Genomic DNA, 22,551 nt, shown 5'->3' with positions numbered 1-22,551 from the left:
TATCATCTTTTTTCCATCACTCGGCCCCTAACCCGAACAGATGGATATTTCAGATAGTATCAGCCGTCGGTTATATTATTGTTCTCGTTTAAATCTCCCGCAATTGATTTTCCCGCCATGTAACGTTTTAAGTGCCGTTTACTGTCCGTACGATAATTGTTTCGATCCCATTCTATATCGATGTAACACGGGCAAGCATCTCCGATTGTTCGCGCTGCAACGTGGCTAGCAGGTGTGCGGTGAGTGCAGTCGTCCAATCCCATCGCGCGGACGCTTCGTACTTGCGAGCTGTGAGCCTCCTTCTTATTATTATTGCTTCAGCTTCTCTAGTTTCTATATATATATATATATATATATACACATAGCAGTGCCGAGCACCGAGAGTGCGAGGAAAAAAAGTCGCAGGGGGAAAATTGCGCAGCTCTTATCACATCTAAGGAGAAGGTCGTGATCCTCTTGAAAACGATCGCTTTATTTCCGAGCATGATGCAGTGGTATCCGCAGGTCCACATAATTGTCCTTGATAACGGTACTCGTAGCACGTATAACGGGTAGTTTGATATATTATTCCTTTGTTCCGCCTTACACGGCGCTTACTTTTATCAGTCTCAACTTTCCTCGCGATATGACGTACGATAATAACGCACCATGTTACGTGCGAGGACATAATTATGGCCGAACGCTGTCCAGACGCTAAGAAGCATCGACGCTCATCGTCGCGCGACACGCATTGCGCGGCTCGTTTACGTGTGTGTAAATATTGTGCAATAATAATGCACGATTTGGACGTTTTCGCTTCGCTATATCGACCGCCATTGTGGTACCGGAAGTTGTGTGCAAAAGTTGCTCGAAACACACGCAGAAGGATGCTGCTGCACCATAGCGATATTTTACGAGAGAGTAAAAGTATATAATCCTGTTGTGGATATATTTTTTGAGCATCGGTAAAGCACGAGGGATTTGTTTGGCAGAGGCGCGCGGACGAACAGGAGACACGCTTCGGCGAAGGCCGCAAGTGCATTTCGTGCCAACTGTGTGTTGTTTTTCTGCCGTGAGCCTCCACGCTGTAGACTCGTATATATATATATATATATATATATATATATATGCTTGGTGTATTTACTCCGAGAGTGAAATTATTAGGAAGGGGTACCACAAGCACACCGTGTCTGCGTATTTATACACAAAACACCGAGGGAAGAATTTGAATCGAGGGACCCGGAAAAGGTATAGCCAAGTCCGCAGGTTCTCCACCTGACACTCGAGTTGTTATATATATAGAAGGTTCAATTTAACGTGCACTCGCATCGCTCGATCCTCTGCAGGAAGAGAACCCATGGCTCACCGCTAATTTAGCCTCCTGCATTGTGGATGCGCAGCAACGCAAGGCTGCGGATCCCCTCGATCCTCGTTCGATCCGTTCGTTATACCGACCCGACTCGACCGTGCATTCTGCAAGAAGAGGAATAATACACCGGCATAAACGGTAAATCACCTCCAACTTTCAGTCGAATAAACAACAAAGTAGCCATTATACATCCGAAACTCGCGTTAATAGAGAATTTACGGTGTTTATCGGCTTTCTCATGCTTATGTATAGCTATAAACGATGGGCGTTTTTTTATAAACTTTCCCTGAGCAGAAAATAGTAGAGTAGAATGCGCGACTGTGTATAGTAGCACCGGTGTGGCAGCTCGGCGCGCACCCATGGGCGAGCGAGCAAATGAACGCATCTCGGTGTGGAATCGTTCGTTACCACACTCGGTTGTATATCGATACAGTTGCAGGGTCTCGGGGGGAGGTAGCAATGATCGGATCTATGGATCATGGCGAGCATCTCGCACGAGAAGGAGTCCTCCACAGCTGCTCTCTCGACGTCCGCAACAAATATCGAGACGCACTCGTAACCGATTACTTTTCTCCGTGGCTCGATTACTGCTTGGCAACGCTGACAATTCGCAGACTGGCAACGCTGTAAATGGATAGCAGCATAGAAAGTTCGAAGAAACCTGTGGAGCGCGACTTTTACGAGATCGCTATCGCGGCGACCTAATAACAACAATTTCGTCAATATCAATAGCGGTGTTAATCGATCCAATTTTCGTCAACGACCTTCCTACGTCATCGCACACGCTATAGCAGCCGCGAGAAACTAGCCTAGTCCAGCCTTGCCAATTTTCCGACCATAACGATCTCCGATCGGTAATCTCTCTCCCCGACGAGACTCGGCCGGTGTGTTCTCGTTCCTCCAGCTTGCCAGAGAGTCTATAGAGACTCGCTCGGATGCTACCACGACGATCTTATCGCAAACCTCGCTCGATACGAAAATAACATTGGCAGTTTATTGGTAGAAACGGTGCTCGAACTCTCCGTTGGAGAGTTATCGAGCTTCCTCTCTTCAGGGTATACACATTGCATATATATATATACAGCTTTCAGTTGGGTCTTAAGAAAGTTTCGTCCCTAAATCAGCTCGAAACTAGCGGCCGGCGATTCTCCGATATCTCGTCGGCTATCTGGCGAATTTTATACGCTGATTAGCGCAGGCTTAATTAGTAGGAAAGTGACGAACGCTTGACCGAATTACGATCGGCTGGATCATAAAAGCTCGCACCTGGTACCGGAGGATGCGGAGATTGACGGCGGTCGTTGGCGAAGGCCGCTCGAATCTAGCCTAGCTGCTCTCTTACACCGTCCAGACGAGACGCGCAAAACCACGTGCACACACACACACACACACACACACACACGCGCGCGTGGAAAGGATGGCCTCCTCGGTGTGTGCAGCGTTCGCCGCTGCCACGTCGAGGATGAAACATTGCCTCGAGAGAGCCGGAGAATTTTCCCGACACCCCGGTAAATAATTTAAATGTATAATAACACGTTTTTAACGTCCCTCGCGCGAGATACGCAGAGTTTTTCGTTTAATCCCTATATGAAAGCCGTGCGCGAGGCTCCAGTCAATAATTATAAAGTTTAATCGCTCCGACAATATTGACACACTCGCGCACCACGCTTATATCCATGTATATTTCATCGCGATCGGCCGAATAAAGTTTTACAACGACGCGCTAATTAAGCCTATAGAGGATGGAATCTTGTCGCATTAAGGTAACGCGTGTCAACGCCTTATCTCTCTCTCTCTCGCATCGAGCTAAAATTGGAAAAGCTCTCGCGGAGCTCGTTCGGTTTTCGCGCGCGTTGACTGAAAACCCTCGGGTTTCGAGATTATACGCGGTCGTTCCGCCATTTACGACGAGGCAAGCGGGCGCGCATGTGCACCGATGACGCGCGTTCACGGCCGAAATTCAGCCATCGGGAGTTTTACCGCGCGTCCATCGGACAATTCGCTCGGCGAGTTGAAAGAGCCGCGTCGCATTAATTAATCACCTCTCCTCTCGGCCGTGCACGCGTAGCGGACTCTGCGTGTGCTTTCTCCGCTCGTGATTCGATTCGTCTCGCGCAGAAGCACAGGTGGAGCATCGAGCTGTGGTCGTGCGGATAAAAATGTGCAGGGACCTTTGAACCGCGAGGTATATAGCACACACGCGTATATACGCTCCTCCGAACCGGTGTGCTCGTCCATCAGCCGCCTTATCTTCCGACGGGGCCAGTGTTTGATTTACTAATAGAGACACGAGCATTCGATTCTCTCTCTCTCTCTCTCTCTCTCTCTCTCTCGCCGATTAAATTAATGAGAGAGGAACGAGGGCTAACGTGTCCGATATGCAGCTGCTACGTATATACGCGTCCCATCTTCGCGCATACGGATTGTATTCCCGCCAAATGCCATTTATCAAGCGATGCAAATTGGCTACTCGAGTGATATTCGAGCCGATGGATTTTTCTACGAGTGTAGAAGAGTTTCCGAGAGAGGATCACAGGTGCGCACGATCGATCTGGAAGTTTTTCGTGGGTATACGCGAGTCCTGCGGCAGGACCTGCTCTCTCTCTCTCTCTCTCTCCGAGCGCAGGGGTCGTTGACCCGATTGAGGAAAGACGCGAGGAGGAGGAAGGCGGCTGTGCGCTGCCAGGCAGTGGCACCTACTTGGACTAGTAGGCAGTAGGCACCTAGAAACGGCTGGAAAAAGAGGCGAAGGCAACCACAACGGACATATCCGGCGCAGCAAACTATAACCGCTACTACTACCACTATACTAGTACCTCCTTACATCTCGATTGTTCGCGCTAGTTCATGCTTGATGTCGGGCCACGACGCACAATGGGCCTCTTCGCTCTTCCTTCCTATATATATATATATATGTGTGTGTGTGTTACATGGCGAACCTCGGCCTGGCAGATTCGACTGTCTTTCTCTCATTACCGGTAATAACATCGGTACGAGTAGAAGACTACGTTGAAGAAAATTATACGTATCTCGTTTATTGGAATCAACGATAAATTCGCTTTTAAGACATTTTTCTTGCTCGATAAGAAATGAAAGAATTTAAGTAATTAATTTTTAATAGTGTTAAATAGCAAATGTTACAAAAGTACAATTATGTGAGATAACAATATAAAATATGTAAAAGCTATTGCAACAATTTACAGACTGAGAGGAAAAATAGAAATTTTATTTTGCGGTGAATCACTTTAAATTACAAAAATTTTTTTAACGATTCAATGTGTAAAAATCATTGAATATTTTCCATGACTTATTTTATTGCTATAAATAGTCACGACTGTTCGAGGCATGCACCAGGACGCACCGACTCACGCCTTCGCCACCACTAATAGAACAGAACTGAGATTCGATTAGGAAGACCCGCAGCTGCTCGTAGGCCTGGCTGAACAAACATAATACGACCTGCCAACCTGAATATAAAACCGCCTCTAACTGAATAACGCCGTACAATGAGCTCGTTCAATTTTTCATTCATTCCACCTATCATCTCCCATATAGTTATATTCGTCGATTCTATATATACGATTGCTGGATAAACCCTTTATCAACAGAATCTACGAGTCATTGTTTTTCTTACTTCCATCTATCAAGATTCAAATATTTATTGATAACGATATTGATTCATCGATGCATATTACACAGAGGAACCGTTTATATTTTCTTTGGCTTCGCGCGAAGAATTCTACGTTAATTTCTATAGAGAGAGAGAGAGAGAGAGAGAGAGAGAGAGAGAGAGAGAGATCCCCCGTAAAGGTTTACTGTATTTCGGCTCGGAATAATCGTATAATTGGAACTGTAAACTGTTGCAGGCTGGGATATAGTTAAATAAGTTATATATATACTAGCTCGCGAGCGGTAGAATCTCCGGCACAAAACCAATTTGTTCCGACATTCTTTGCACATAATTAATTGCGGCTCTCTCGCGCGATTCTTACATGCGGCGCATAATCGAAGCCATAAATACATTAACACACCCACGATCGTACTGAAAATCCAAATACCGCCGGGTATCTATATAAGATGTTACTCTCTCGCACTCGACCAGTTTTTTTTCCATGCTTCGTTCCTCCTCCTGTATTTAATTCCACGAGTTCCCCATATACACACAGATACGCGCGCGCGTTGGCGCGTTAGAAGAGCTTCTTAATTACCTATCGGCGGGCGGCGATATATCAATCGGGACTTTATATATATCTCTCTATCCCGATCTAAGGAAGCCGCGGGAGGGATATCGCGGGAGATATTTTGTCAGCGCGTATCTGGGACAAAATCGGGAGAGCTCACGGGAACGGATTGTTTTTCTCTCGATCCCTGCGTGCATGTGCGCGGTCTCCTTCTCGGTATCGGGACCATGTATCTCGCAGAGCTAACGCTGCCCGACGTTTACGCTGCCTTCGTTTAGCTTCCGATGTGCGGTACGAGCGAGCGATGAATTAGCGGCCGTGGAACTCGTTCCCGAACGCATGCACCGATACACTTGAGCCGGACGAGTATTTATGAGGCTAAAGAAACCCGCTGACGACGATCTCCTCGTTACCGTAAACTCATATCATTACCGCATCTCGTAATTATACCGGCCCGAGTTAAACGTCCACCGCGAACAACCGCGCTTCTCGATTACGACAGCTCGGCAAACGAATGTTCTCAGCGCTAGCGATGAGTTTTATACTCGCGATAAATTCTCTTATACTCTCACGAATCTTGCGAAATCCGAGCGATCGTGCGTTATAAACGCAGGCCTGATTTTGTCGCGAGGAAACTTTTCTCTCTTGATATATAAGTTTGTTCGTGTGTGTGTGTGTGTGTTGCGTGCGTTAGCCAGGTACCTGCATGTACGTGTGAACACGGGATCTAATCGAAGGAGCGAGTCAAACGCGACGACGCGACGCTCGAGGTATATACATACGAGCGTCCGCGAATTATTGCGCACGTGGATCGCAAAGTTAGATTATTGGTCACTTTCACGAAGGCATCCGCCTTTTGGCGGGCCAATAAACAAGTAACCTACAAACGTTTATTGGTCCAATGATTGAAGCGCTCGTAAAAAAAAAGTCTGCACAAAAAAAAAAGAGGTGCAGGAGTCCGCGCTGCGGAGTTATTAAAGCTTATACGAGTGTGCGTCCTGCTTCTAAATGCCGCTTAAACGGATGCAGCAACGCAGCGCGTGTTTAATGAAATAATCGGCGCAGGGACGATAATTCTCGGGCTAAATGGCTCGCGGTAAAAACACATTGGTAATGTATATATATATATATATATATATATAATACGGGACATTGGGCCCCCGGGACACCAACGGAAACACATCGCGTGCCAGACAGGCGTCGAAAGTATCACGAACTGCTCGTTTTTATTTACGGGCGACACTTTCGCGTGGTTCCCGATATCCCGCGTGGTTATCGCGCTCTCGTATCATCAACGGCCGCGCCTGATAATTGCCTCTGCCCCGACTAAACTTTCCTCCCAAAGGTCTCTCATTCCTCGAGGAGCGAACATCTCCTCCTGCACACCTGTTGCAATACGCCTCCGAACCATTTTAGAAATCTACGGATACACATTTGTGCATATCGGTACCTACAAATCGCACGATCGATATATGCGATACTAGAAAATCCCTCGACCATGATACATATACCGGGTGCTCCTTTAATTCTGCTTAGATTTGTTCATTTCGATTGTACTCGAAGAGTTATATATGTGCATTAAATTTTTTAATAACATTTTTGTTTAGCCATTGCTACCGAGGAAGTTATCTGGGCTTAAAAATTGCTCGATCGTTGAGACTGTGGTCTGTAGGGTCCCAGTGGCACTCTGATAAATTCTGATCGATGGAACGAGATCTATCTATAGCACTGCATGATTATCGAATCAAGCAATTTTTAACACTCCATCCATTTTCTCTTACAATCATTCATATTTGCATGACAATATTAGCCACGATTAATTATTAGCCACCCGATATGTACATTGTTCGCAACCGCAAGTCGAAACGTTCGTTTATGAATCTATCCCCTTGTATACTTGTTTATGGGAACGAAGAAACGAGAGACGAGATGGATTTATATTCTTTCCATGGGAATTTAACGAACTCATTTATTCTCCATCACGTACAGCTCGTGCAAGAAATGCATTTCCCATTCTGCGATTGTATTTATATATGAGTGCTACGTTGACGCGATAAAAGAGCCTATATATATATATATATATATATATATATATAGAAGTCAAATCGAAGAGTATTCTTAAACCTGAGCGAGCTCACTTTTTAACCTCGCGAACGATTGCGATACAGTTGTCGCTGGTGGTCCATCGTGAAGCTCGAGAAGAAAAGAAAGATAAGAGGTTGCAGAGAGTATTCGAAAAAAAAAAATGTCCAATGATGATGCCAATACAAGGTATATATACAAAGACGACAATCGGTATGGTACAGTGGTACTCCAAGGTACTTTGGAACACTCGTGCTATCATGGCGCGTTGTACATGCATCAGTGACGTCTGTATATATATATATACCTATATATATATAGGTTTTCACGATTTCTGTCCCCTTTCCTCCCCCACGCCCTCTGCCTCCAGGCTAATGCAGTGGCAAACACTCTTTTCCCTTTCTTACGCCTGCTTCGCTCCCGAGACCCACTTAAGAAAGATCGAGTATCGTGAGATGGAGAGCGCGGCCAGTGTATAGATATATACAGAGAGAGAGAGAGAGAGAGAGAGAGAGAGAGGAGAGGAAAGGAAAGGAAAATGGGAAGAAGGAGGAAGGAGCAGGCTTCGTTCCTTCGACCATTCAACGACGGCCAGGGACGTGACTGTAGCCATGCAGAGACCCTCCGTCCGTTTTGTTTCAGAATGGCCTAGTTCCCCGTTGCTCCCGGTAACAAAGTGCACGCTGATTCAGCTCGATGTATCCGGATTCCAGCTTTTTTCTCACCGCTCGCGTACACGCTTATCGAATTAAATTCACGTGGAATTCTAGGCCCACTTGAAACACGCTCCGATAAAACTTATCCTTTTCGCTCCGAACAGTCGATTGACTTATTATATATTTTGCAACGGGAGATGGAAAGAATTTTTCACCAGGTCTCTCAATGCAGCGTATATACATACAGTTATCGTGAGTTTTTCAGAAAGATCGACCTGTACGATCTATGCAATATTTGAAACATAATTATATGTATATATATGTATATATATATGCTGGACTACAACCAGAGGGTATATATATATCTATTAAAAGAGTGGCCTATAATGGATGACCATTGTCGAGCGTACGATTGCACGCGATTATCGTGGCGAGTTTCTAATATTTAACCTCTTATTGCGAACATACATAGCCGGGACCATTGGACGGAAGTCCTGTCTCATCGTTATAGGAGAGGAGAAGAGAATTTTCGTGTGGGTCAGCCTGCAGAGAGATAAGGAATAACGCACCGAAATGAAGTCCGACGCGCAGTGGCTGCATCGATCAGCTACGTTACGGATAAAAAAAACATGTTTCCAGTGCTTTCAATGTCATTGTTCAACTTCCGAGGCCCCACCTCATCGACGGGAGGTCAGATCGATAAATCACTGTCAACCAGCCACGATACGTTCATTGATAACCGGAGGATTCGCGCACTCGGATAACTATACGTGTGTTATATCCTTCTGTCAGAGAAACTCTCCACGGTTTTCGAGGCTTCGCATGCCTGGCAAATCTTCCACTATATTATTTCTTAAGAAATGCCAATTCATCGATTGTAAGCGATTCATGCATAACAGCATATCTCGCCAACTCCATTGGATCATGAGAGAAGTCAAATCGGAGCCTTATCAAAATGATACGCGAGCCAAGCTTCATTTCTTTCCATTGCTGCAATGGGGATCCGCTGAATTCCAAATTACAGTTACGTGTACCAGAGATTCGCCTCATATAGCAGTACGGAGGATGAGGTACTCGCGCGACGTGTACGACGTTCCTCAGCATCCATGTGAGAGAAAACGTTTATTTTTCCTGTAACTGTAAGACATTTCGTCCTTTCTTTGCTGGACCTTTCGCGCGACTCCTATGTGCACATATCTCCATTGTTTATCTCGTGTCTCTTATCGACGTTATATATATAATGGGACGAATGAATTTTTCTATCCCAATCCTGTTTTCGTCCAAATCTAACGAGTGATTCGCACTGCGCAGTGCGAAATATCGATGCAAGGATATAAGAAAGGATACGGCGTACACAAAAGTGCAAGAGTTTGTTCCTCGATCTGGTTACTCGCTCCTCGTACAATGCTTCCTTAATTATCCCGAGCCAGCAATTGACCTCGATACTCGGATGTCGCGTGATTGGTCGAAATTGCTCGAGAGACTCGATAGACTGTACACGGTGCACGGACCCATCTACACGGTATATAAATATATACATATATATATATATATATATATATATATATACTATAGACTATATATAGCTAGCCGACGAAACAGGACACGCAAACTTTAGATAGCATAATAGCCATTCTTGAATTCTCGACTCATGACCGCCCACGCCTTCTTCTCGTTTATATATTTCATCGTAATGTCACAACAGGCGAAACCTGACGTATGGCCATAAATAAGATAGTCCATAGAAACTGGCGAAGCGCAGGAATGTAATCGTTCGCGAGCTGTCATTGGCTGGCAAGGCCCCACCTTTTGCCCAACCAGCGAGAAAGATCGTCCTGCGGAGGACTAGTTCCAAGTTCGAAACCACCGTGAGATGTGCCTCCTTTTCTTTACTGGCCCATTTCGCCTTTTTCCTCCTTCGAGCGTCTCGCGTGTCAGCCACTCGTAACGCGCGGTATATACATATGTATATACTGATGCACATACCGCACACATGCAAGTTTCAAAAGCCGAAGAAGCTTTGCGGTGCAACTCGCCAGCCTATATCGCGTCCCTCCCTTCGACAAACGTCTAACGTACGATGGAACATAAACAATATTTTGAAACTTAATGCAAGGTTTACTTAACGAGAAAGCTAAATTTATGCGCGCATACCGGATACGGATGCTAGGTCGTTCGGGACTGACGGTAAACCACGCCGCGCCGCGCGGTACGTAGCCTCGAGCATGTGCGCGCCTTCCAACACAAGAGACAACCAAACCGGACACAAAGGGTTCCTTGCGAAATCGCCTCGCCATTATAGCTTCGTTCTTCTCCAACTACTCTCTGATTCTCTTACTCCGCTCTCCCGCAGTATATAGAATATATTTCTATCGAGCAACAAATTTTTCCCCGTTAACCATGCAGAGCCACGTACCCTCTTAAAATATTAATTTCATCCGAGCGCACCAACGATTATTATATCGGTAATGATACGGGGTCCCCTCGAAAACCCAAGGTCATTGACCCCGCTACTCCCGATAGGCTCCTGTAATAATAACAACGTGACACAGCCGTTAGCCTATATATAGTAACAAACCCGAATTTCGCGGAGCCGGCCGGACTATATCGAAACTCGGCGGAGTTTACGGTAAAGCACCGGGGAAAGAGTCGAGAGGAAAAAACAATAAAATTGTACGAGGTTTGTAATAAACAATAATTACCGGTGCCGAAATTGCAGCGACGGCAGAACCGTTACTGTCATGGACGCTGATCGTGGTAAGGAACGCCTATATTTCCGGTGTAGTGTAACAGCTCGAACGATCTGGTTTTAACATAACTGAATTACGATTTGCGAAAATCTCTATGCCAGTTTTTTCACACGTTTCTATATATATATATAAAGCAAGATAAATTCTGTCACGTATATTATATATATATATATATATATATATATATATATATATACTGTTGCAACGAAGAAACCGGCCGTGTGCCACTATAATGAACGATCGGCTCATTTTACATAATTAATTCTCGAAACAATAGGAGGAATGTTAAGCGTAATAAGCGATTCCCAGATGCGCGAGCAGTCTATGCTCGTTCCATTGACCTTTCGAAAGAGTGAAAATACCCCGTAAACGGTTAGCAAGGACATTCCGGTAATAATACACTTTAACGCAAGTTTTAACAATTCCGTTGTTTTCATGCAATGCTCCGCGCTTACGATCTTGTGGTTTATTTATTGCCTCGGGCACTTGGACAAGCATCGAACACGAGAGAAGTATCAATTTACGGAAATCTCCAGTGTTCCCTTGCTCTCTCCCATGATAAACATGGGAATGATATAAAAGCTTGGTAATTGGAATTAAATTTGTTATCCGATAAGAGATCCTGTCGACATTGTCTATATAACTGCAGCGCGGTGTGTACACACGCACAGTGTGTCCAGCAGGCTACACACACGCACGAACGCGTTATATGTGCTCCACTGGAAAAATATAGCGAACAGTGCATGTGTAAGATATACCGAATCCCGAAGGCCGACCACCTTGCGCCTATACCGGGTGTCCAGTATAACCGGTCTCATTCCGCTATCGGAGATCGTTATCGAATTAAAGCTGATGCCTTTACGTAATGTAATTGACCTATTGAAGTACGCAAACCTGCCTGCCCTTCTCGGCTGCACCAGTCCGCGATCCGCGTGCACGTGTATATGTATATGTACTATATCTCCTGCTTATTAGCGAGGAGAAAAAAAAAACCTCCCTATCGAGTACGCGCGGTACCGATGAGTTTAATGACCTCATTTGAATAACGAGACGTCAAATTGACTTTATCTCTGCTTCACCGTGCTTACTCTCCTTCTTTTTTTTTTTCGTCTATGCAAATTGCAAGCATATACAGAATTCGGGGGCGGGCGTTTGAAAATAAATAAAAAGGAAAATATCAGAGGGTGGGGGGTGTAAAAAAAAGAAAGAACGCGAGCGATCCATCGGAAGTGCTTATACAGTTACGAACAATGTGCATGTATACCTCGCTAGTATTTTTCTTCGTCCGGTGACTTTTGAGATTGCGGAGGAATGTCATGGCCAAAAGTCGAGAGAGCCGAAAGCGTAGGCTTGAAAGAGCAAGCAGTAACTTGCGATAAATCGTCTTTTATAACGTGTGTGCTCGGGCATTTTGTTTTATTTCTGCCCGGCGTTGCTATATATGTATATATACACACGTACAACATATACCAGCCTCGGTGCGACGGCTATTATCCGGACGGCGCGCGTGTCACACAATGGTGCACATCCAGCCACGTTTACTTGACTAATTGTGCAAAAATAGACGCTCTTTCACGAATCGCTCCGGACCAACTCGTATTTTCGACTGTATCGCGAGCGGTACACACGCGCGACGCTTTGACACGACCGATACACATATATACGCGTGTACGCGAGAGAGTGTGCACGCGCGTTTTTCAATTCCAAGCGTTGATTTTTCGCTACGGCCAGCCAACGCTCCATGGTCGTACGTGATAGCTATAGGTGATTAATAGCGATACTTCTTTCGCGGAGCACAACGTGAATCGACCAGTATACGTATATATATACGTTGAAGTCGACCAAATTAATTATAGCTTATGCAGATATTGACGAGGTGCGGCTTATTAAAATATCCTGATCTTTTTTCTTTTCCTCTCGGCTGCAGCCTCTATATACATGTATACGTAACACTGAGACACATAACAGCTACATAGTAAATATATATATATTATAACGAGCCACACAACCGTCGTCGAACTATTTTTGCAAGAGAAACAATCAAGAGGCAAACGATTGTTATCTGAATTTCTCGGTAAAGATCGACATTGCGTTAAACGAGGTTCTAATGCGAATGACCCGTGTCGCAGTATATCATCTTTGACAAGCGGTTGCTGAGAGGAGATAGCTAACTAATGTATATATACATATTATATGTACGCCGGTACAAACCCACAATCGCACATATATACCAAGCTGATACTTACACGTGGTTTCTACACGAATCAAACATTAGGGTAGCATTAATAATCGTAATTAATTACTACAGCGATCAAATTGGCCTTATTAATCCTTATTAGTCCTCATTACAATATTAAAGTGCAGTTTTATGTCCGGCGTTGCAAGCTGCGCGCGCGGATGGAGGAGGAAAACAAACTCACCGTTTTGAGAAGAGACACTCGCAGGATCCTGTTAGGCTGGTATATTAAATCCATCTTGTAAGAAGCCGTTAATTATATGCCAGGGCGACAATTTATAATTCCGCGCGATTAAATCGAGCGTACGTACATGTATATATACATATACGCGATACAACCGTTGTGCGTGTATGTATAAAATAATAGTGTCACTTTCTGGATTAATGGCGCACAATGAAGAGATTCAATTATCAAGCCCCGCTCGCGGCCCTACATGCCCGTATAAATGCATATATATATATATATATATATGATTGAACGAATTTTCAACGTCATGTCCTATTAAGATAGTAAATCATGGGGCGAGACTGGAGCTACACGAAAATCGCATTAACGCTCATAACCGGCAATAAATCTAAGAATCCATCAAAGCACTGCAGTGTGATTATTCCAGTGTTTGGTGCACATATATATACAAGATATCTCATCATCCTACGGTTGGTTCTTTCCCGCGAGAGAGACGGTCTCTTCCTTGGACTCACTTTTTTTCTTCGATATCACCCCCCCCCCCCCACCCCTCCCCCCATGTACTGTATATCTCGCCAGGCCAATTTTTCTCTCTTCCCCCCCTCCCCCCCTCCCCCCCCCCCCCTGCATCGATAAATTCCGTTAGAGCGTTGCATCACGAATCCGTGGAGCGCGCAGACCGGCTCGATCGCGTACGTATATATATACATAAAACCGGGCTGCTGGTGCTGGCGCTGGTACCGGTGCTATTACAACCGTGCCGCGGCTACGAAGCCGCTGAAAACGCTGACATGACAGCAGGAAGCGAGCCTAATCAATTACTATTGAGAAGGAATACATTAACTAAACGTAACCTAATCCTCCGTGAAATTTGATGCGTGCGGCTACTATCGGTAAATGACTACGAAATTTATAGTAGCCAACGCGGATCGACTACAACGGCTACCAAAAGATTGCGAAACAATCGAGATAAATCGACGTCGAGTCGAATCATATATATATATATATATATGTGTGTGCTGTGTGCACTTGGTGTGCGAGGTGGACAAAGCGAGTTGCACTTTTGCGCACAAAGTGTCGCACAAAGAGGATATAACTATATACAGAGAGTGTCCTTTACACTGTGCTCGCCTTTGATAAACTGCTATACCGATGCAAAAAAATCCACGTGCAATATGCACATATATATGTATATAGTGTATATATAACTACGTTAGATAACGCGCGGAGAAATACATCGAGGTGCCCGTTGGAAGGTCGTTAAATCATTGGATAGCCGAGCATTGCTAAGTATCAGCTACAATGTTCCAGCAAATTTCATGTATAAATCTCGGCGAAAACGGCGTCTATGTTAAATATGCGAAGCTTATCGGAGCTTTACAAGATTATTGGTGGATCTGAGCAACCAACGGTTTAACGAGGGCCCACCCACGCATATTTAATATGTCAACGTTTATACGCGCGCGCGTGTGTATGTGTGTGTGTGTGTGTATCGGGGTATTGAAAAATCAACCTGGTGCGCAGGGAAAAATGTTAGATGTGCGAGCAACGCATGATTAAGTTTTCGCGCGTTGCCGCGTTCCTCTTGTTGGCAAAGTAAACGCAATTAACCACCTACTTAGTCTGGGAGAGCGGTTAATGCCGGCGCATTTGTGTGTGCAGGGAGCGTATAGAAATAAAAGAAAAGATTTACGCATCGAGCATGTATGGGAGAGAGAAACGGTGGTGCGTGGCCAATGAACGAGGAGGAAACGGTGCGCCCAAGATTCTGCACCAATCGGAGCGCGAGCGCCTCGCGGAGGCCAACGCCGATCACAAACGGCGCAACGTCGAAATACGGATAAGGGGGTGAACCGCTGCTGTGCGATAGTGGTCCTGCATAAGCGTCTAAATACGCTCTATGCCAAAGTATATATATATATATATATATATATATATATATACTATATATGCATGTTGCAGTCTCCCTCGCTCTCCGACTTCGTGACTGCGTTATTAACGATATTCCACGCTCCGTACGAGAGTTGATAAAATATTATGCTAATCTCCGCTGGTGCACGCGGGACCTACTTTAACGCGAGTCCCTGAGAGACTTCTGACTGACTCGCGGAAAAGCGCCGACCAATCGTCTATGCCGATCCAACAGATACACCTTTAAACTCCTCGTCCCTGCGTTATCTCTCTTATCTATATAGTTTCTCTCTTATTCCTCTTCTTCTTCGTCTCCGCACGGTTGTACCTTTTGATAACGCACCGTGTTCCCTATAGCTCGTGCCATCCTCTGTAATTTTCCATCGATTATCCTGATCCTGCGTGATGAGCGAGCACGAGGAAGCTTCGATCTTGTTTCCATTACGCTCCTATTTTTTCTTCGTTCCGATGCAAAACCAACGTCTTACCTATCGGCACGCAAAATCTGATGGATAAAAATACAACGATGGAAGATGGAAAGAAAAACATGGTTAAACGTCAGAGTCTCTATAGCTGATTTCGAACAATCGTAAAAATAAGCGGATAATGATTGGGAAATCGATTGATATGGCTTCTTCGGTTATTTATATATGGCTCATAATTAGTGCTCCTCCGCATACGATTATAATGCTTCATCGTGAATTATCAATATGAGATTAGCTCGATGGAAGATAAGCGGCGTTTAATGAGTGCAGCAGCGATCGAGCCGCGATATTTTTGCATTCGGATTTTCCACTCGTGATTCGCGTCCACCTGCTCTCTCGGGGATCGAGAGAGATAAAGAGCGAGTAACGCGAATCAAGGTTTAATTACCACCTTCTAATTCGCCCCTCCTTATAGAGTTGCCGATGTTGCGGCTCGATCAATCTGGCGCGGCGCGAATCGTGCACGGATTCGTGCAAAACACACACACACACACATATATATATGGAGAGCACGCAGGTATACAGACTAATTCCTTCGGAAAATCGGAACGATCATCCCGAGATAAAGTCAGAAGTCTGAGGTGAGTGGCTGTGGCGCGTCACGTTGGAAGCTACGGAGAGCTCTCGAGATGCCACGAACAAAGTGGCAAAAGCGGCCGGTTAACGGGGGAGATAAAGGAGTAGCGAGTGTAACTAACGCAATTATGCTGTATAGCTTAGGCGTCGATTTGCGTTTTTGCGCTCTCCCTCGTCCGTGAGAGTTCGGTCGACGCTGAACCTTGCCATTCATTACTCAGCCTATAAGCCCCATCTCTTATCCTATATATATCGCGTGTATATATACGCGGTGTAGCGCCATTGACATTTTCCAAGCCAAGCACACCGAACGATTTTCTTGCGAGTTGTATTATAGACATTAGTTGCGGCACGTGAATGCGCATGCGCGGCTATTCTTGCACGGAACGATCGCTGCGAACTTATCGTAAATCGTTGATCGAACGAACCCCGTGTGCACCAATCAATTTATACTTTTGTGTTTTCTATTTTATACATATATATATATATATGGTGTGTTTATAGTTACAATATGTATCTATATGTACCAATGCATATATCGTTTTTGCCATCGAGCGTATATCCGCACAACTATATAGTTAATCAAAAGCATTTTTACCGAGATGTTTATCAAACACCTTAATTAGTATTTTAAGTTATATACGTTACGTACTATTATAATACAAGCGCAGCGTTAATTACACGGACGTCGACATTTTTTCTCGCTACTCTCCCCGAGAACCCGACGCTCGCGTGTGTGTTCTCACGATGAGTATATATATTATATATACATACTTGTGACTAAAAGCATTCTACAATTATTATTTTTGTCCGAGTTTAATCGAGGCGCCTCATTATTATTTGGTGAAATTGAAAACCTGTTGGTCCGCATATCTGTTTTTCTGCGGATACAGCCGAAAAAATGTCTCGGTTTCCTTCGGCCGACGCAGAGCTATATTAAGAGTCCAATTACGAATTGAATACTTTCTCGACGATTCCTTAATTACTCGGGCGTATAGGTTTTTATACCGACGCGTATATAGCTGCTCGATGCGAGGTCTCGGCTACCTTTTGGTATACACGCGCAACTGCATCACACAGCACACAACGAGATCAAGGGACAAGGGGACCACGGGAGTTTCTCTTCCGCGCGATTCACGGATGTCCGAACGTGTCGTATAATATATAATTCGAAACGGGCTTCCCGAGAAGAATATGCACGCTCCGCGCGCGCGCGCGCGAGAGAGAGAGAGAGAGAGAGAGAGAATATATACGCGTCGATCCCGAAGAGACGGAAAAAAAAAAATCGTCGCTGAATATAACGCAAGAAATAAATTAGTATATAAAACGTTGTGCTGTAACTAATTGCGAGCCGAGATTGATCTGGGTTACAATGAAAGTTCTTTATTACGCAATTGTCCTCCGTGAAAAAGTTTTGCAAGAATCCAATCCGCAAATTACAAGGGGGAGACCAGTCGAACGGAGAAGTTTTACATAAAACAGGGATTTTTACGGTACGCCCGTGCAGCGCGGAGAAAGTCGAATTATTATTGTTTGGAGTAATTTAAAGCGAAGCGAGGTTGAATAAAGGATGCTGTAAAGCGAAATAAAGGTACGACGTCTCGCTCGGAGCGGGAGACTTTGCTATATATATATATAGGTTCGGGGGAGCTCCATTATCATTGGTCGAGGCGCGGTAATCCGTCTTCGCGGAACCATTGGAAATTCCCATTATTACCGCGTAAAACGAGGCCGGCGGGTGATCACCTTTCAATGCTGTCGAAGATGACTGATCATTGCACCGGGCGTTTATATTTATTGTTTCGCCAAATGATTAAGCGCTCGCCGAGACTGAAATGTTTTTAGCGCAAATTCCGGCCTGCCACGTACACTCTCGACGTTGTATTGCCTATATATATAGGCCTCTTTGCTCGATCGAGCTCGCCGCGCGAGAGACGGTGTGTTGACAGTGCTGAAAACGCGAATATACATATTTCAAGAACTATGCTCTCTCGCTTCGGCTCATCGACAGCTGCCACCAAGCAGCACTCGATGATTAACGATGAAGAAACGATTCAGCGTCCACGGGACGGAAGAACGTTTCGTTCGATCGCTCGCTCCTTATGCTGCATTTATATAACTGTAAATTAAATATTTGTAATTAACTGGTTTCAGTAATTGGTAGTTTCACTCGTCGCACACCGAGCGTCCAATAACGATCAATGGCCTTATTCTCTCCAAGGGACTAATTGGGCTAGATGAAACACATTGCGAACCTATATATGTATACGGGCGAATCGCCACGTCAAAACTCGCGCGCGCGCGCGCGTTTCCGACGTTCTTTTTCCTCTTCTCCGTGCGCATCAGCGTTCGACTGACACTTCCCCTATATTCGCCTAATTACACCGGCTAATTCGCGATCCATTCACGCGAGCCTCGCCGTTGAGCAATTTTTGGTACGACGCACGAATGCTTCGAATTTTGCAGATATACATCGACATTGAAACTGTATACGATTCGACGAAGAAGAATCAAAAGATTGCGTCATCGCAACGTGTAGGACGTACGAGAGCCGGCGTAACGATCGAGCGTCGAATAAGAGTCGTTCGAAACGGAAGTGCAAATGCCTCGCGACCTTCTTAATTCCAGAAGCCGTTAGGTGGGTCGCAAAGGTCGCATCTTCGAATATGGTAGTTTATCTTGCGGACTAACGGTATGGACACACGTATTAGAAAAGAATTCGCGACAAAGGTATTAAAGCGTTCCATTTGATATTGTATATGTATACCCATATATGAAACCTTGCGCGCGCGATATATAATTATTACGTTAAGCACGCGCAACAGGCACGTTCATCAAAGCCCGGAGAATAATTTAATGAATTCTCGACTACTCCGCAGATAGATCTCCGACTCGACTGACCAAACTGCTACCGCTAATAGAATCGTTAGTCACACGAGAATGATCTAAATAAGAAAAGAAACAAGTGTTTAATGTCTAAACAGGTGGATTCACGTAACACCTCTTTTCAACTTACTAAATCATTTCTAACCAAGTTAACTTATACGTATATATATATATATATATATATATATATATGCGTATATATTGGTGCCTCGCGGAGAATAAGCAAGGTGCGGCTAATAGATCTCAACCTCGCTATAAATATCGGTTTTATCTGAAAGCAGAAACGAGCGATAACATCGGATCGAGAATAGCTCGAAGCTCGTGTTAAATACCGGGGAGGGAATTCTGCCATAAAACTCTTAGTCGCGGTACATGCTCGTCCCTAAAAAGCAAACTTTATGAAAAATAAATAATTCTCGTAAGAAGCGCGATTTGGAAGATTCTCCGTAATAAGAGGCGCGACAGAGAAATTACGAAAGGTTCGTCGAGGGAATATAAGCCATTCGTGCATCGTACGTGCGATGTGTAGCATATGGGCAAAACGCAGGCTATGCATATATATATATACAGCAACGAAGCAAAATGCAAATGTCAATGGTTCTCCCATATGGATGACACGGTGGTTGTTAGCGCGAAGCGAAACGCTGGCAACGGAATAATTATGGCATGAAATGGGTAAGGTACGCGCGGCAGCTTTGTCGGTGACATTATTAGACAAACAAGAGAAGCGTGAGCCAGTCTCGGTGCACCATGGGCAACTTGCAGCAGCGACAGCTCGCTCGTTGATCACGGGGACATAGCTTGCATGAGAAAGTCTGGCGAGCTACCTTCTTTTTTTTTTTTAAACGCTTTCGCAGGAAAGTGATAAGTTACAATCGGTACCGTATATCTATGTATATATATACACACAGCTATAGCTACTTATACTGGGACAATAACGCATTGCTGACGCTAACACGCGAATCAAGACGCTTATACGTATATATATATATGTATACACACATATGACAGAGAGCAAGTTGACCCGCGTCGAGCGTAATTATCGCAACGACAAAGATTCATATGGCACGAGGGAACAAGAAGCCGGCGAGCAACGCGCCGAGGAGAAAATCTCCGAGGAGAAGCGGAGTGATATAAACGAGTAATCCAGTGTGGGCCAGCGACCTGGTACTAAAACCAGCCGATATCCTCGCTATTTATGTGCGTATACTCGTTCTAGCTCTTCCTATATACTATAAAAACCATAAATATTTACTATATACACATGGCACGCTTGCTGGTGCAGCATCGCTGTCCGCGCATGCGTCGGCGCACGCGCTTGCGCGGTACGGGTACACTCCGGCGTGGCTCGGCACTGAACCGAGCTGCGGCGGAACACGAATTTGAGCGCGGACGGTACTGCGGCCGGCCGGTGTATATGTACACGGCGGAGTGCGGACTCGAACGAAGCCGTTGCTGCGGGGATTGCACGATTTTTCCTCCGCTCGCTCGTTCGTTCGTTCGTTTAACCTTAAAAAGATCTGCCTTGGATTCTCATGCACGCATTGGATGATTTTAATCTCCGTAATCTATGTATTGATATAATAATACTGCAGTATACGTATATATAGCGGTTGTAGCTTTGAGAAACCGCTGCGTAATTTTAGCCGTGCGCGCACAAGCGAATTTCATCTCGTGCAAATACATTTTATAGGAATTCATTAGGCTCGGAATAATTCGCTTAATGGCGGCGTATTATGGCGGAAGAAAAGCGAGATCATTGCGCAACTCAACCGCCCACAGCGAGCCGTTTAATAATGCTCGTAAAGTTGACAATATTTATGAATAATTTGAATTTACCGGTCGATAAAGCTGATATCACCGTTGATAATTGGAGCGTGGAAATGCAAACGTTAAAATCCAGCTCCTCGAGAGCGAACCGGTCTTATTAATATTAATATTGTTCCATTGAAACAAAGTTTTTCCAAACAATGCACCGTTTATGCTGCACGGTCTATACATATATTGTACAGATGTGTATATACTCGCGCCTTTTACACTATTATAGTTATATATATGTAATAGATAGTCGCGCGGTGTGTTCGATCGTTTAAAGCGAGACTCTTAACGGTACGGGAGATTTGATTCTCTCGCGTCATCCATAATAGCTAATTATTATATGCGCGTGATTTAAAGGGAAACGCGCGTGAGATACTGTCATTTCACGGTCGCGTGCGCAGATTGTACTTGCGCTTGTGTTTTGCGTTTACTCCCCGGTGTCGCTGCATCGCGCCCAATGCCAGAAATCCCCGTGCTAGCTAATAATTCTTCCGCTAGCTTCGTTTACAATCCATTTATGGTATAATATGCTATCCTATGTAGACATTATACGTGCCGCTATGTACGAGTGTGCTAAGAATGAATTTTTTGTCATTAAAAACCTCCGCGTTATTTACCAGCTAAATTATACCGGTGTGGAGAGTGACAAAGGGGGGGGGGGGAGAGATTTTGTTTTCTGCTTTTTACAATGACTCGCGTATACATTAATAATTATAAACGACGCTTCGCGCAGATTTCTCATTTGAAACAGATAACGTTGTTAAAGTATAAATAACGAATTATCAGTGGCAATTAGTACAAAGCGAGTGAAAAATACACGGTGATTATTATTAATTACGAGAGAAGATTTGCATACGAGATATAATAATTTCCTGTGCTTGTTTATTGTACATATATATATATATATATATGTAAAGAAACGTCGATGAACTTGACTGAAGGTTTCACTTTCCTCCCGTACGGATCAACTATTCGGTAGAGCACGCCATGAATAATTCATGGACGCACAGTTCCAAAGGATGACTTACTTAATGGCCTTTTTTCCCTCGAATACTTCGAGTTAATTTCGTTTCGCCGTCTGCAACGCTCGGCATGGGCTCCACACATAAATTTATATATATATTTATATATATGTGTAGGAGAAGAGGGGAAAAAACTGGAAGGAAGTATTCAAGATCGATCGATCGATGGATCGATGGATCGATAAACCTAAGCCTCGGACGTAATACTCCCAAAATAGTCATCTTACATAAAAGATCATCGCCCGTTACATCCACCACCGCAGCTCTACGATAACCTCCGAGAAAAAAACGAGGACTCGATCAATCTCCTCGGTCATCTCGCGTCAGAGTTGCAAATGCGCGCGAGTTTGATTGGAAGAGTGTGCGCGCGGCACAATAAGGATGAAGAATATATATATATATATATATATATA

At 44.6% G+C, this 22,551-nt stretch overlaps 1 protein-coding gene across 1 annotated transcript in view; it reads left to right on the top strand.

The window, feature by feature from the left end:
* Positions 1–1,349: 1,349 nt before the first annotated feature.
* The window catches only part of LOC136784862 (very long chain fatty acid elongase 1-like), a 36,904-nt gene continuing 15,702 nt past the window's right edge, over positions 1,350–22,551 (top strand). The window contains exon 1 of the mRNA XM_066745779.1: positions 1,350–1,486. The gene's annotated coding sequence lies outside the window, so the exon portion shown is untranslated. The remainder of the gene's footprint in view (positions 1,487–22,551) is intronic.

This window comes from Prorops nasuta, unplaced genomic scaffold (genome assembly GCF_024137725.1).
Source record: "Prorops nasuta isolate Cenicafe-Biocafe unplaced genomic scaffold, Cenicafe_Pnas_1.2 PNAS00083, whole genome shotgun sequence".
In the NCBI taxonomy this organism is placed as follows: Eukaryota; Metazoa; Arthropoda; class Insecta; order Hymenoptera; family Bethylidae; genus Prorops; species Prorops nasuta.
The sequence above is the reverse complement of the archived record's forward strand: the minus strand, read 5'-3'. Positions and strand labels throughout refer to the sequence as shown.